Consider the following 15,526-nt stretch of genomic DNA (forward strand, 5'->3'; position numbering starts at 1 on the left):
CAGAAATCCATTGCTTTTTCAAATAAAAAATACTTCACCTATCTTAAGTTTCCTTGTTGAAATTAAATTGTAGCTTTGATATGATTTCTTATATGATATTGGAAGATGTTTGCTCCCTTGTTCATTAGTTTTAAACTTGCATAGATATCAATAATAATGTAGGATTATGATTGTTAACTGACATGTGCATGATATCATCTGTTTATGTACCTGTTGCACATCTATTCAGTCAACGTGATATTCTCAGTGACAAAAAAGTCTTCCCACTAGCAATGGGAACCACGGCAACCACTTCAACGCATGCCAGCTGAAAGGTACACTTGATTCATCCCTTAAAAGCTGCAAGTACATTCAGTAAAATTTGGGATATTTGAAGAAATGGAATGGCAGACATTTTTGCATGGTGAAGTTGATAACTTATTGAGCCCTGTTATATTATCATTTGATTTTGAATACTAAATTAAGGTGCACAGTGCTACCCTTTCATTTAATGTGTTAATTCAACGATACACAACATCTCTGAGAGTGCTAGGCTAACAACATTAGGATATGGAATAAAGATTATATTTAAAATTTCTTTCAGAATGCATTTCTGATACACGGGATCACTATGGAAAATAAAAATTCTTGTTCAGTTTATGGACTCAGTCCATAGTTCAGTTTATGGACCCAGTCCATAGTCCATAGTCCATAGTCCAGTCCACGAGTCGAGTCCAGTCCAGGTATTAGACTATGCCCTTAGAATAGGCTGACTGGCCTTACTGAAAATTACTGTTACATAACGCTTTCCGCCATCTGGTAAGATTGTATCTCATCCGGTCGGCATGATGCCACAGGTCAGAGAACTTTGCGTTTGATTAACGTAGGTCAAGCCCTTGTACGTCTTTGCAACTTGAAGTTGATCCAAGCGACAGAGGCGACATCGAGGATCGAAAGGCGTCCTCGGCCAATTCGCAAATCAAAATTGACGAAGACGATCAAACGAACATTTAAAAAACAACGTAACAAAACCCAAAAGCATCACCATTCTATCAAAATGCTGATAAACACTAGGTACTAATACACTGTAAATCGTTCCGTTGCAAGAGCTCGAAATCAATTCCTCTACATATCAGTGAAATTTGTTAATTCGTCATTACTCACCGTCATAACTGATAATTTTTCCGCCATTTTCTCTCATACCGTGGGTTTGTATTCTCTCCCATCACGTTATAAAAGAGCACGAATTATCTAGATGTGTTATCAAATCGGCAAGCTTCCTTGAGTGTCCACACGATAATTCACATTTAATGTTTATCATCCCAAGTGTCCCTGTCCGTAAATAGGGTGACGTATACCGTGAAATTTGCTAGTAATTGACCTCTGCGGAGAATTATTGGCTGATTATTGTCTCGGTGATCTAGAATCATCCTCCGGTTAAGAATAATCCTATTACTGCTGACGTGTACTACTACAAGTACCCATGGAGGTATAAAATACCATATGCGTCGTCGTCAGCGAGAATGTGAATCAATCAAAGTATCGTACATCTGGATAGTTCGGTTTTTAGAGCCACATGCCACTTTGCAAGAAGCCCAAACTCTCGGGTCGTTTTAAAGTCTGTCTCTTTGCTGCAGAGAAATCGTTTCCAGTAGATTCGATCTCATCAATGTTATCTGGCTCAAGTGAAACTTCCATTCATTGTTCAAGTTCAATCTGATCTCTGTCCTCGGTAGAGCACGGCAAGAAAGCCGTTGAACGGCGAACGAAATACATACCGATGAAAATAACAATGGTATTTTACAGCGAAGGTTTCTGTCTTGAGGGGATCCCATTTTTGTTCCAGTTGTTGGCAGTGGAGACTAATTTTGTTTGGCAAGACTGTAAACCGGCTGCACCTCCCTCCAAAGCCTTGTCACTCAACCAATGTAATTGCAGATAGTACCGGTTCTCGCACCGTTGCCTGGATACCAATTCGAAGGCCGATGCTTTATCTGCTACAAAGGTTTGACCTTTGATCGACTTGGACTACCAAGAAACTGATTGGAACTAATTTGGGATAATTGGATGTTGAAGTAATGCCGATTTAACCTACAAATATCATCTAATCTGCTTTTCTTGTTAGATTACACACTTGTTTTTATGAGTAATTTGCAACATTGTAACGTTCAGCTATACGGCACCTAACACTTTTGAGAAATTTGAAAAATATGAAATTCCAATTATCCCAAATTAGTTCCAATCGTGTTGAAGGCAACAATTTACGCTGCGAGGACCATCAGCACATAGAATAAAAGAAATTTTATCAATAGAAGGGTTCAGTCTGACTCAATAAAATTTTGCCGTTGTTGATCGGCAAGCTACGAATACGCTCACTATGAAAATGTTTAGGTTGACAAAATCTCTCTAGTTCGCCAACTTCCGCCAAAGCACCTTCCCTATTTTAAAATGTGTAAAATCGTGCTTGGATTGAAATTTCTCCGTAGATCGTATATTCAAAGTTCCTCTGATGGGATTGAATTTTGTTTTCTGAGCGAAAAGATTGAGGTTGAGATAAACACAACAGTAGCATACAACCTCAATTATCATATCTTGTGGGTTGCATAACTCTGGGCCATATATGGTGTTCCTATTCAAATCAACGTTATGAGCGCCAAAATCCGTTGGTGATGCAGCGAACGACCATAGTAAGACATTTGACGCTTGACTACATTTCGTCAACATCGTAACAGAATCTGCCAGTTTTTCGCCCAGGAAAAAGAAATATATGGGCTGCAATGAAACTCCGAACTTGAATATAGAAAACATATTTGGACAATATGCTGTCATGCAAACGGATCATTGGAATCGCGTATTATTTCCGGTGAAAATTATCAGTCCACGTAATCAGAACGAAGTATTTCGTCAGTACAGCAGTAATGTGCCCAAAAATATCTCAAGCAGCAGAATGTGACTCGGACCCTGCTAAAAGAGAAACAGGTAAGTTAATTTCCTTAGACATTCGTAGTTTGAAACGTACATTGACTAGAAAGAAAATTTTCAGTCTTCCGTATTTATCCTATTTGAAATCTGGCCTCTTTGGAAATAATTCCTTCTATTGCACTTGTTGTTATCCAAAGTGAGGTCTTCTATATCCATAGGAAAAATTCAGATTCCAAGTACTCTAGACGAGGTGTTTTTCAATCGTATAAACCCGACAAAATGCTTGTCTCAGCCTTTTCACTGTCAAATGAGATTGCCAACTGTTATACTGCTCTAACGAAAATCGTCAAGACGTCAATAAACGTTGAGTAGACGACCTTCTACATCACATTGCATAGCAATATGTTAGCCGTTAAAGAGTTGTTTTTACAAAACACTGGACTTGTATATATTTTACGGTAGATGGCTATCGTTTGTAACAGGAGTAATCAACAGCATTACAAATCGTTTTCTGTCATAATCTCAAACAGCTAATGTAATCGCACAGGCCTAATCATGGACATATCGCCTACCACTTCAGACTGCCACGGACAACGTGAGCCCCACATATCACACTTATTTCAAGACATTAGAAATCTAATTTGTTTCGGTAAATGCAAGTCAACAAAAATCAACACCAGTGTGATATGAAGGAAATCAATTAAGGGACAGTCGAAATGAACCTTACCTCGGTTCTAGCTCAGCTCTGCGTGGCAGGGCTGTGTGTTACAGGCGTTAGGCTTATACGCTTCCCACCGCAATGGTGGGAGGCCAAAGCTAGTTTCTAGCTTTGCTTGATACCCTTATTTTCGAGATATTTCATGAGAATCTAGAAGCATATTCAACTTCCCCGTTAAAAATCACGACATTAACGAAGCATGCATGATCCCCAAAAATAGCAGAGTCATTCAAACACTGCTGGTGAGTGCAGTGACTGCAATGCTATCAGTATCAGTGACATGACGTTCTCCGGGACGTAATCCGATGAGTGATTGCCTAATCATGGAATTTAACATGATGGTAAAATGTAGCCGCTTTTCGAAATGACTTTGTGACTGTGAGCGTTGATAAGCTCACATGCCAGCTAAAGTGCACTTTTCCATGGAAATAAAATTTATGCGGGACCTAAGGCCTAAAATACTTTAAAATTGGTCTTCCCCTTTCTCGTAAAAGAGATGAGGTCGATAATCTATCCTCGATTCATCAAATTTTATGGTGTCTCGCAGACAGCCGATAGATATTTCATAACTTGCTATGGAGTCTTATTCATAGGCATACGATCACGGTTACGTGTGGTTCGATACACAGCGGCTGCCGTGGCATGCATAGAAAATGCATGCCACGGCAGCCGCTGTGTATCGACCCAACGTGTAACCGTGCATACGATGCATGTGTACAACGATAGCTTCGACAGATGGCTGGCCTTGACTCGTAATACTAGTGTCAGACAAAGTCACTGGAACTGACATCGACAAACACTAAAACCATCGAAATGTAACAAAAATAACCGTATGTATCCTCTGCCCAATCTCATTAAATGCAGTGTATTTGTCAAGTATTTTCTTTGATTCAACGTCTGAGAACTTCACCAATAGTTAATCACTGTCCTTTCTCCGGATTTTCTGAGACGTGTTTATGAGAAGTTTGTCAAAATTGGCCAATCTGTGATCTGATTTTAGTATTAATTAATATATTTCGCATGAAAATGCAAGTTTTATTTGATCCCTGAGAGGGTTTGCTCGGCGTTGATTCCATCGTTCAAAGTTCTCTCCATATCAATCATTTATGATGGCCAAGAACAATAACAACGTGAACAATAGCCACTTGCCATTCCCTCACACCCGTTCACGCATTTACATAAAGAGATGGTACTTCCTTTGAGTATGCATGGCAAACAATTTTTCGTGAGTATAAAGTGATGTAAGACAATGGCAGTGATTTGTTCAAATTCATTGCATGTATAGGACCGTAGTAGTAACTGCATGTGATTTTGTTTGCATGATTTCATTCAAAATGAATGACTGACGGTAAAAATCAGATCCATTGGACACCCCTGTTGATTCTACAATCTCAATTTCTTCGAAAAAATAATTGAAAATAGTTCTATTATAGCTCTAACTTCCGACTGATATTGCATCGAAAATTCTCAGATTTCAATCAACTCGACCGGATAAAGAGACAATCATAAATATGTATACTTTACGTTCGTAAACATATTTCGATGTATCGGAAAGTGTATGCGGTCGAAAAACCAACCATACGCTTACAAAGAACCACGGTCAATCTTAGGCTTTAAAGAATGTAAATAAGAAGGTAAACTTTCTGATTGTATAAACTAACCTACCTTATTATGTTATTGTATGTTCATACCTTGTCGATTGAAATGGTCTGACTCAGCCTCAGTATTTGTCGATCGATCTACCAAACACATTTAAGACAATCAACCATAGAATTTCCATGTGATTTTCTAGTATCATACACATTGTATTATACTGTCTTTCATAGGTTTACTAAGGAAAATTGCAGTGTCCTGATGAAGTACAGATTATGGTCAGACGGGAATATTTGCTCTTGGAACCCAGAGGGTGGTTTGGAGTAATTCAAAAGGGACCAGCTGGGGGAAATCATAGTGCCATCCGGCAGTCCAGGATTTGTGAAGCCAGTATTTGACTGGAAGAAATGGAATTATTACAAAAGAGCATTGAGGAATCAAGCCAATATTTGACAACTACTCAACAATTGTCCTGGGAACAGCTTCTGATGAAATTGAAAGATCCACATGCGTACAACCAGGTGATATGCATAGCGATTTGCAGTACTTCAGAAATATCAGCAAGTGGAACAAGAATCACCTGCAACAACAGATGAAGAAATGGCTGCTATGGCAGACCTGCTACAGAAAGAGAGAGTGTGTTCTGAGGTAATTTGGTTTACTGTTTATCTTAAATTAATTTTAACAAGTCATAATGTGACAGAGTACATTCAGATACTACTAATTCACCAACTTTTGAACCGTGTTTGTCAATAAAGTAATCATTACAAATCAGCCAGTTTGAATTAAACCTATCAAGTTAAATGATAATTGTAACTTGGGTGACCCATGTTTTATGAATGTACAAATTTAATATAAATCGTCAGTGATTTTGTTTCCACTTTGTCTCATACAATTACGTGTGGTATATACACAATAATTTTCGTCAGCAATTTTTTCAACAGAAAAGATTGAGCACCAAATTTATCAAACACACACATAGGCCTGGAACAAAATCCATCATAGCTGCTGTACCTGTAACAACAGTAAATGCACTAGGCCGCTTTATTTCATTTTTATACTTGCCCAGAGGAATAACGTGGTCGTGCCTCTTGTCAGTTTGACTTCCCATAGTGACTCAAATATACTTAACAGAGTTCTCCAAAAGTGATAAGGGCAAAGTGCCATGATGTCATTTTTTGTAGACTTTTGATCGGATTCAAGCTCAAAGTAAAGCAGCCGGTAACCTAGCGAAGACATCACAGTCACAACCCCTCCCCCTTATTAACATTAATGATAATTGCTAATATTCAGATATATTTATTATTATTCTGCCTTAATTGGCACTCATTAAACGGCAAGCATTTGGTAAGCTATCTAAGCAAGGAAATTTTTTTATTCACAGGGAAATACACAAGGAAATAAAAAAATAAACACAAAAGACAACAGACAAGGGTTTCCAATTGAACATCGATGTCATGGTTGCAGCATTTGTCAAAAGGAAGCTAGGTGTTGGGAAGGTTCAGGTTCTTCAAGGAGCAGATATCACATATACGTCATGTATTGATCAACTGCATGGAATATGGAAACAACATGGAGATGTGTGTACTTTGCCTATTGTACATGTCATTTCTACATTTAACTTTACAAAATGTGGCAGAATACCATCGTACGCTTAAGAAGAAATAAAACGAACAATATCTCACTGACATGTCAACGCTGATTAACCTTAGGAGATCATTATCGGATGTGTCTATTATATTATTATGTAATATGCTGTTCAAAACTGCTAATATCGTAACAAATTTGAAATGTTCTGGTGGCGTTCAGAATGAATTGTTTAAGTACTTCAAAACATGTCGCCAAATATTTCTGATATAATACACAATACCAAAGTTCCTTTCAAGTGCCTTGACAAGTAAGAAGGGAATTACTCAACCAATATCATGACCTCACGTAATGAATAAGGGTGACCTCTTCCTTCCGATCGCATCATTTTTGGACGCACCAGCGTATGATATCGCGAACAAGACAATACGGTATGTACTACAAACACTGGAAAACGGATGCATGTCTTCTTATAGCATTTGCTGTGAAGATGCACCTCGGGTAAGAGGCTGAGTTGTGATGAAATTAAATAGATGTTCAAAGATGCAAACAATCGATTTTGTGTTCTCCATATTATATGACTTGTTTCGTCAAATAATCTCTTTTCAAAAGCCTTTCATTTGCTGTTGTTAAATTCAGCCAGACCCTATTCCAGTATTTTAGGCAACAACGATTGTTAATATTTAATAAATTTCATTTGACAGATTATTTCAAATGAAATAAGTTAATTACATTGGTTACATCAGTTGTACGTCGTTTTTTAAGATTTTAATGTTATTGAATATATTATATCTACTAAAGATGTGTAATTGTACTTAGAACGTGAACATTTGTTTTATTGATAAAAAGAGGAGTGTCCCTTCATTTCATATAGATGGCGATACAAATCTCGGTAGTTGTGTTTTTACAGGCAAAGATCATCTTTTTGTAGACTTATTTTATAGTCTCTAATCAAAATTAATTCTGATCACCAGAATGTTGAAGACTCAGATCTCTATGAGTATTGCCATGAAGATAGTGACTTTAATTTTATAGCATTAAATCTAATGAGTATAATTAATTGAACTTGGATTTTAAAGTCGCTCTTCAATGTTCAAGACTTGAATGTTCAAGCCTCCGACCCAACAGAGTGGAATGTACTTACTTTAATGTCAAAACTACATATTGCAATACATACACTCACTTGAATGTTTAAGCTAACTCACTGAGTGGACTGTACTTACTTGAATTTTAAAGCCATACATCAGACTCGCTTGAATGTTCAAGCCAACTCAGAGAGTGGACTGTCGTTACTTGAATTTCAAAGCCACATATCACGACACATGCATTCGCTTGAATGTTCAAGCCAGTCATCCCCATGTGTATGGAGACTGAATACTTGTCAGTGAATATTCAATCCTCTGACCTCATAGAATGAAATATACTTGCCCGATTTTGCAAGTCACAAATATAAATGTGTGCAACTGCTTTCCACACACAACAGAATTGATCAATACACTTCAAATACATCGTATGTTTAAAAATTTAGCCAAAACAATGAAAAGGCTCAATTTCGACTGGAAAGGCTCAAATTAAAATGGAAACAGTTAAGTTCTTTCGTCCATTAATGAGCTACACAAACGTCAATCGTTTTCTTTTTAAAATTCCAACAAGAATCCTTAACAAAGTAAATCGATTCAACAACAAATATTTAACTGCCAATCCAAATCTCTTCTGAAAATTTTCTTTGTGTTATCATTTGGCCATACGGACACAACATAGTCTCATAGAGACTAATGTAAACATTATTATCCATGCCGCAAGCCGCTGACTTTTCATCGTCAGCCTGAAAAGCGACGGGAGAAAAGTCTTCTTGGAAGGATTTTCATTGAGTTTTACGTCACGCAGCGTGATTTTTCCACAAAAACTCAAAATTATACTGTTCGAACAGTGACATACAGCGATCTGATTAGTCCAAACGCGGATATAATAGATGTGATATCCAAGGTGCAGATAAAACCCGTCAATGTGCCCTGAATGAGAAGACAATTGAGACAATGAGATTCATGAGATTTTTGAGGAAGTTATTCAGAATGGAATTACGGACCTATCCAGTAAAATAAATCATTTAACTCATCTCTGCAGTAAACTCATATTCGTTTTCACGATTTGAAAATGATATCGATCGCACAGGAACTTACGTTTGGAGGGTTCCTCAACTAAAAACGAAGTGTCAGCTTTAATTATCGACGGCCATCATCTCTTTCAGTAGAGTAGCCAAACGGTGTCATTTGATCCAAATGAATAGAACAAAATTTTTTTTTCATGCTTCTCTTACCAGTGTAACCAAATTCGACAAAATACTAGTAATATCTGGTCGATAGGTGTCCACAGTGCAGTCATCAGTCTTCTGTATGGGCCTTCAAATCTGACGAAAAATTAAACAAAGTTAACAGAAAATACGTCATAGGCAAAAACGTTTAGTAACTATTCTTTCAGACAGGCTTTGATCTAAAGAATTGATCTAAAGAAACTTACATTAGACTGGTGCATGTAAAACGTAAAATAAAGATCGCGATTGATAGGTTGATCGATTGCAAATGATGACGATCGATTTCTGCGAACCTTGACAATGAGCGTTAGCGTGGAAGATCAGCTGTTGCACATCTTCAGGCTGTACAATTTAAAATGAGGACCATAGGAAATAAAACAGCAAAACTCTTTGTCTAATTTGATGTGCCAAACTAATACCAATCTATTTGATGCATACTCACAAAATGCAAGTTTTTCTGAAATTCATGATGCAATTTCAAAACGCGTCGATGGTATTTTAAAACGTTCTAACTTGTCATCACATTTCATCATAACTTCTGTCAGATCTGTCAGCGAGTCACGTCATGCCAGTTTGACTAAACTTCGTGAAGTAAATTTTCAAATACTATTCAGTTTGCAAAATTAGCGATGTTTTACAGTTTCTTCCCCGGCTATAAAGTTGTAGCACTTTCATGAAATAAATCAAAGACTCTTCGAGATCGGCCATGAAGATTTTTGTCACGTCGATACACTCACAAATCGTGGATTGTAGTTTTGGAGACTGCATCGAATGTCGTCATGCATGTGTCAATGCAGAGGCGACACTTGCTCCACGAAAAGCATCATCGATTTTTCTTTGAGGAATCTAGGGACTGACGACTGCGGGTTTAACTGAACGAAAGGGCTGCCAGACGATTCGCTTCAAGTCACAGATTACCTCCTACTACCATGCCACGTCTTTCCGTACCATTTCTCATCAAAACCGCTTCGTACCAGAACAACTTCGAACCAGAAAACCTCATCACCCAAGAGTCACTTCAACCCAAAATCACAACACCACTTCGCCCAAAACTGTCGCCAACCGGTAAAGCTGTAAAAAGCCCGACAATCCCCACGAAGATTTCATCACCTATCTATTCCGCGACGTAAGTCTGAAGTGAACACATTTAGAGATACTGGCATTTCGCAATTTCGCGCAAGGCACCGGCCGTATTTTCTACTTGCCGTACCAATACGTATAAAGGCTTATAGGGAGACAACGGCTTATAGGGAGACAGCGTGGTCGCAGTTGGACATTTCGCCACGATTAAACACGTGAACACGCATTCGCTGGCACATTTGAGTCACTCTTTTTTTTTTAAAAAAAAATTTCGAATCCAAAAATTTTCGAATCCCCCCAATTTTTTTCAGGCCCCCCGCGCCATCGTTTTTTTGTGAACGCAGCCTTAGCTGGGGTCTTATTTGGTGCGAAGTGTTTGACCTCAAAAAGAGTCAACGTACTGTGTGCCAACTGAGTAAGGAAAGAACGAATTGTAAAAACCATGTTACTGATGACGATATAGATATCATTTGCCGGAGAGTTATCGATGACGTTTAATATCTTTCGGACATTTGTCACTGCAAAAGGCAAAGAATGTCACGTGAAAATTGTTACTTTATAAGAAGGGGGCTGGAGACGGAGAGAGAACTGTTTAAACAAGTCACAGAGCGACAGTGCTTTCCGTACAACGACCGGCCTGAAATGCACAAAGAAAGTGGCCTAGTGGGTGTAAGGATGTCCATTTGACATTGATAAGGCTCTTTATCAGACCTCGACCCCTTCCACGGCGTTGCTGTCCAAGTCACGTGCAGGCAAGATGCCCGTGATGTTGACGGTTGGCGATTGAGGTCAAGGTACGGTAAAGATGGAAAATGGGCTGTTCGGTCAGCGAACTCAACCACTGTCCCTGAAACATCGCCATCGTCTGTAGTCTCCGTGGAATTGAAGCAAAATGTTGGTTTTTTTTTAATTCTAAGTAAAATGAATAGAGATTAATTTGGCAAATCTGAGATGTGGTTCCACTCATGAGGGTGAAGGGGAGTTGGTGTACTGAGCAAAGAGAACAAAGAATACTATTACGACAATGTTCAGGTACTGAGCGTCCCAGAACCTAAATGTTTTCATATTCATAATCATGGGTCGTCACTGCTAAATTACCGATATTTGAAGTTCACAATAGCCGCTATTCAACGTGGGGGGGGGGGGGGGGGGGGTAATTAAATTTTCAATATTCACAAAAACAAGACCGTACGGTGAAAACTCCATTGATTCAACAGGTTTCAAAATGAGTCCACATAAGCAGAAGACCAAGAAATTAGAGTAAAATCCTGTTATCACTTGAGGGCGCATTCTGAGTTGCCAAAACTTACAACACTTAAAATCGCATTAGGTCCACTAGATGTCATCATAATCTTCGGAACTGTCATATTTAGGTGTAAATTGTGTTTTGTTATGCTTGGGTCGCCCTAATGCACCTATCTAAAAAGAGGTTGATCCTGATTGTGTGTTTTAGTAATCTATCTACAGACAAGCTTGTATGGAAAGTTTCTTTGTGATTTTTGAATCCTAATAGTGATAAAAGGAGTGTTCTTTCCCTTCAAAGAAATTGAATGTTTGTAATGGTTCCCGTACGGCGAATGTAAATGCTGTATCCAAGGTGTGTTGGCGATTGATGAAATCTAAACATGTTTGTAATAATGTACATGGTAAAAGTTAAATGTTGCAAGTATGTTAACGTGATGCATCTAGATATCGTGCATGAAATACATTCGTTTCTAATCAAGAGAGTCCCACAGGCGCCGTTCCGATGACCCGCTCACATGCCTCACTGAAAACTCTGCGTCGCGATGTCAGCAGAAGGTGTGTCCAGTCGATGAAGACATCTATATATGGTTTACAGGAATGTTGTCCAAAATACTGGTAGTGTCTGCGCATGTTCCGCATTAATGTCAAAGTCAGCGTTTTAGTGCACATCACAGCTGGTCGACGATAGAATAGGCATTTATTGGTATATGGAGGTACACTTTATGCTTACGTGTTTAGTGCACAAGCGAGTCAGTCGAAGATTGTCTTTTATGGCTAATTTATTTTCAAAACGTTCAATTTCACGTTATTTTTTCTCAGTACAGGGTCTTAGTGAATTTAACGGGGATTTATTTCACGTCTTCTCAGACATTGCGTATGCACCAACTATCAAAGGAGTATAGATAGCGAAGATCTTCCAACGTCATTCTAGCTACACCCTGTGACCAAAGTCAAGGTGGTCAGTTATGCACTGCGTCAATTTTGAATTGAAAAGGAAAGAGGGGACTTCTATGAAACGATGTATAATTATGTTTGATATAAATCAAACTACGGTGAAAAATATTATCATACATCAAAATGTGTCGCAGAACGAAAAATGCCTTCAGTATCAGTGTTGTGGACACCTGTTGGATTGGACATGAGATAATTGAAACACAGCGAACAGCGTTAGTTGGATAATTCTACAGGGAAAGTCTCATTGCGTAATGTCAGCAAAGGGAAATCATAACCATTTACATGTATGCTGCAGTGTTTCTTAGAAAATTTATGAGAATATTACCTCAATGACCGTTGTTCGTCTGACTGTTTTTTCCGTGAAGTTTGTTAATGACCTGCAGTTTTAAAGAGTAGATGGTACATATATCGCTTGGTTTAAGGATAAGAATTCAGTAGTGAACTTTAATTAGATATTAAACACCTATTACCTGGTCATGAGGGCTATATAGCGCTCGTCTATGGCCCCGAGGGGCCGTGTGTTTCTGGTAACACACGGCCACGAGGGGTAATATATATTATAGCCCGAATAAAGACCAGGTTATAGACGTTTTATAACACGTCACACGCTCATGTTATTTTGTGTTAGGCCCTAAATTGTTACAGTTTTTAATGTGTTTGATATTATGCACTGCAACAATCTATAGGGACAAGTTTTACTCGGCGATTTCTTCATAGCGGTAGCAATAGTACCAATTTCTTCACAAAAGCATACCTAGCAACGTCTTTGGTTGCGCTTGAATCTTTGTCGTCGATGAGTTGTTCAAGTTCCTACACTGTTGGCATGGAAAATCTTGCTGCCATGGTTTTAGAGAGAGGCTCGTCGCTCATCACATTCTTGTCAACCGCCATAGTTTCAAAGCGGCAGACGACACTACGCGTATGGTCACGTGACATGGCACTTTCCAAATTCGGCCAAGAAACTATTTCCACTATTTCCCAAGGGAACTAGGTTTTCAAACGTACCCCCTGGCGTCACTTTTGTTGATTTGGTATCTACTTTCTCATCACGTGATGCATTCTGGCAATTAGCGACCTGGAATGAGCATGTGGCGTGTTAATAAAAAACAAATACTGAATCAAACATAAACCCAAAACCAAAAATCATTGGAGCGGTTCCATGAATATCCATTTTCAAAATATCGCCAATTTATCATGCATGGTACACTTCACTGAACACAAAGTTTAATCAGAGAAAATAGAAATACTTGCTCCTTGTCTTGAGACGATATATCACAGCTCGTCTTACGTCTTTAAGATAGGCTGGGTGCAGTTTGAGATGGAGCGTAAGTCAAGAAGTCTTTTAAACGAGCAATATTGCAAGGAAACATAAAAAGGAAAGACCATTTACCGCTAATTAGCATAAATAAACAAAACATATCAACAACACGGTATACCATAGACCCTGGGGCGAAATCGCTCCAGGGTCTATGGATACACTCAGACTGATGACTTTGCTGAACAGCGCATGGTACTTCGATAAGGGAGATCCGGAGATGACTTGTCAAGATAAAGTGATACAGTAATAAATCGCTGTTATACGTAACCAGCGCTTATGTACACATGACGTATGGTAGCGATGGCAGTTAAATCCTCCTTATCTCGGATATGGCGTGTGCTCAACATTTGCATATTAAATAAAGGAGTCTTCCATTACATCATATATAGACACTAATTTACTACCTATGATTTCCTATACAAATTTATTTAACGTTCATGAAAGCCATGAGTTTACGTGAGTTGTAAACGAAATATTCAGTGTACTTCGTTGAATAACTAATGCGTCAGTGTAAATTTACAAATGAACGAGCTTAGGCAAAATTGACCAACGATACGTGTATTGGATAATTGTATGGGTATTCTTGAAATACACTCTAATATATACCTACATAGCTATGACCAAGAATTTGCAACTACTAGTAGTCTAATCGCATTTAGTGGGTCATTTGAAGAACCCTGTTCTCTTCAATTGATTGATTGATTAATTAATTAATCGATTAGAATTTAGAAGTTTTAGTTGCTCATTACATGTAATTGCAAATGTGCCTAAATTTCGTGAACTATAGACTAGACGTACTTACAAGTTGTTAACTTGCAACTATATGGTGCAATTCAAGAGTGTAGGAGATTATTGACGGTTTTATGTGTTAATGTTTTTCGACACCATTTTTGTCTAGGGGTTATGCAAGCTGCTTCGCGCCACAACTATGAACAAGGTAAAAAAGGATACTTTTATTGTAAGGGTGGAGTACCGTGCTGGATTTGTTATCTTGGCTGTATCCGGGATCCTTTACGGCATCGTTTTTTGAGGGCATGGCAGCTTTGACACAGATAATATAAGGTTATCTTGAATTGAGACAGGCATTCGTTCCACCTCAATATATGTTACATAGCAACATTTAGTCGATGCACGGCCTAAAGGTTGAAGAAAAATCCTTACATTAAAGGTAATATTTGAAGAAAGTAGGCGAACGAGTTAAAATGCCAACGGGAATATGTCACCTTTTATTGTATTTAAGTGAACATAAAAAGTACCTTTCCATCGTCGTCCTCGATGTATGTCGATTCGATTGTTGTGTCAACACTGGCATTTGCGTCGTTAGAGTTAAATGCTTACAGACTTGTATGCGTCGTAAATCATGAAAGTTGTCATAAATCAGGCTTTAAATGATTATCGATAGCGATAGTTTATGCTGGTCGGGGGCCAGGGAGCGCAAACAGCCAATAATTCCATGTTATTCCGTAAAATGTTTCAATAATACACAATTCATTGGGAAGACTGCATATGTTAAGGTTGCATCCGTGCCACAAGCAACGAATCTGAATACAATTTTTCTCGATGGACAGATTAGAAAAACAAGCATTGGAAACAAAGCATCGCTATGTTACTTCAGTCTTTCCGTTGTTTCAAATCATGTCAACACTTTTTGGGTGGATTATGATAAATCCGTTGGGTCTCGCACACCTCGAGTCGATATTCGTGAACAGATAACTTTATGCCATAGAGACTAGAGAATTGCGGAGCTTCGTGAGACGGAACTTAAGCCCCAGGCTGGCTCAAGAGATTGTGTGAGTGGTGACCGCGTTCACTTCTGAGC

At 38.5% G+C, this 15,526-nt stretch overlaps 2 long non-coding RNA genes across 2 annotated transcripts in view; one reads left to right on the forward strand and one right to left on the reverse strand.

Moving 5' to 3' along the window:
* The window catches only part of LOC139149761 (uncharacterized), an 85,712-nt gene extending 83,680 nt beyond the window's left edge, over positions 1-2,032 (reverse strand). The window contains exon 1 of the long non-coding RNA XR_011556139.1: positions 1,144-2,032. This is a non-coding gene — a long non-coding RNA (uncharacterized lncRNA). The remainder of the gene's footprint in view (positions 1-1,143) is intronic.
* A 476-nt stretch (positions 2,033-2,508) lies between these two features.
* On the forward strand, positions 2,509-7,919 carry LOC139149736 (uncharacterized). Its single transcript, XR_011556135.1, has 3 exons — positions 2,509-2,958; positions 5,446-5,860; positions 6,597-7,919. It is a non-coding gene; the product is annotated as an uncharacterized lncRNA (long non-coding RNA).
* Positions 7,920-15,526: the final 7,607 nt, after the last annotated feature.

Source organism: Ptychodera flava, chromosome 14 (assembly GCF_041260155.1).
Source record: "Ptychodera flava strain L36383 chromosome 14, AS_Pfla_20210202, whole genome shotgun sequence".
Classification (NCBI taxonomy): domain Eukaryota; kingdom Metazoa; phylum Hemichordata; class Enteropneusta; family Ptychoderidae; genus Ptychodera; species Ptychodera flava.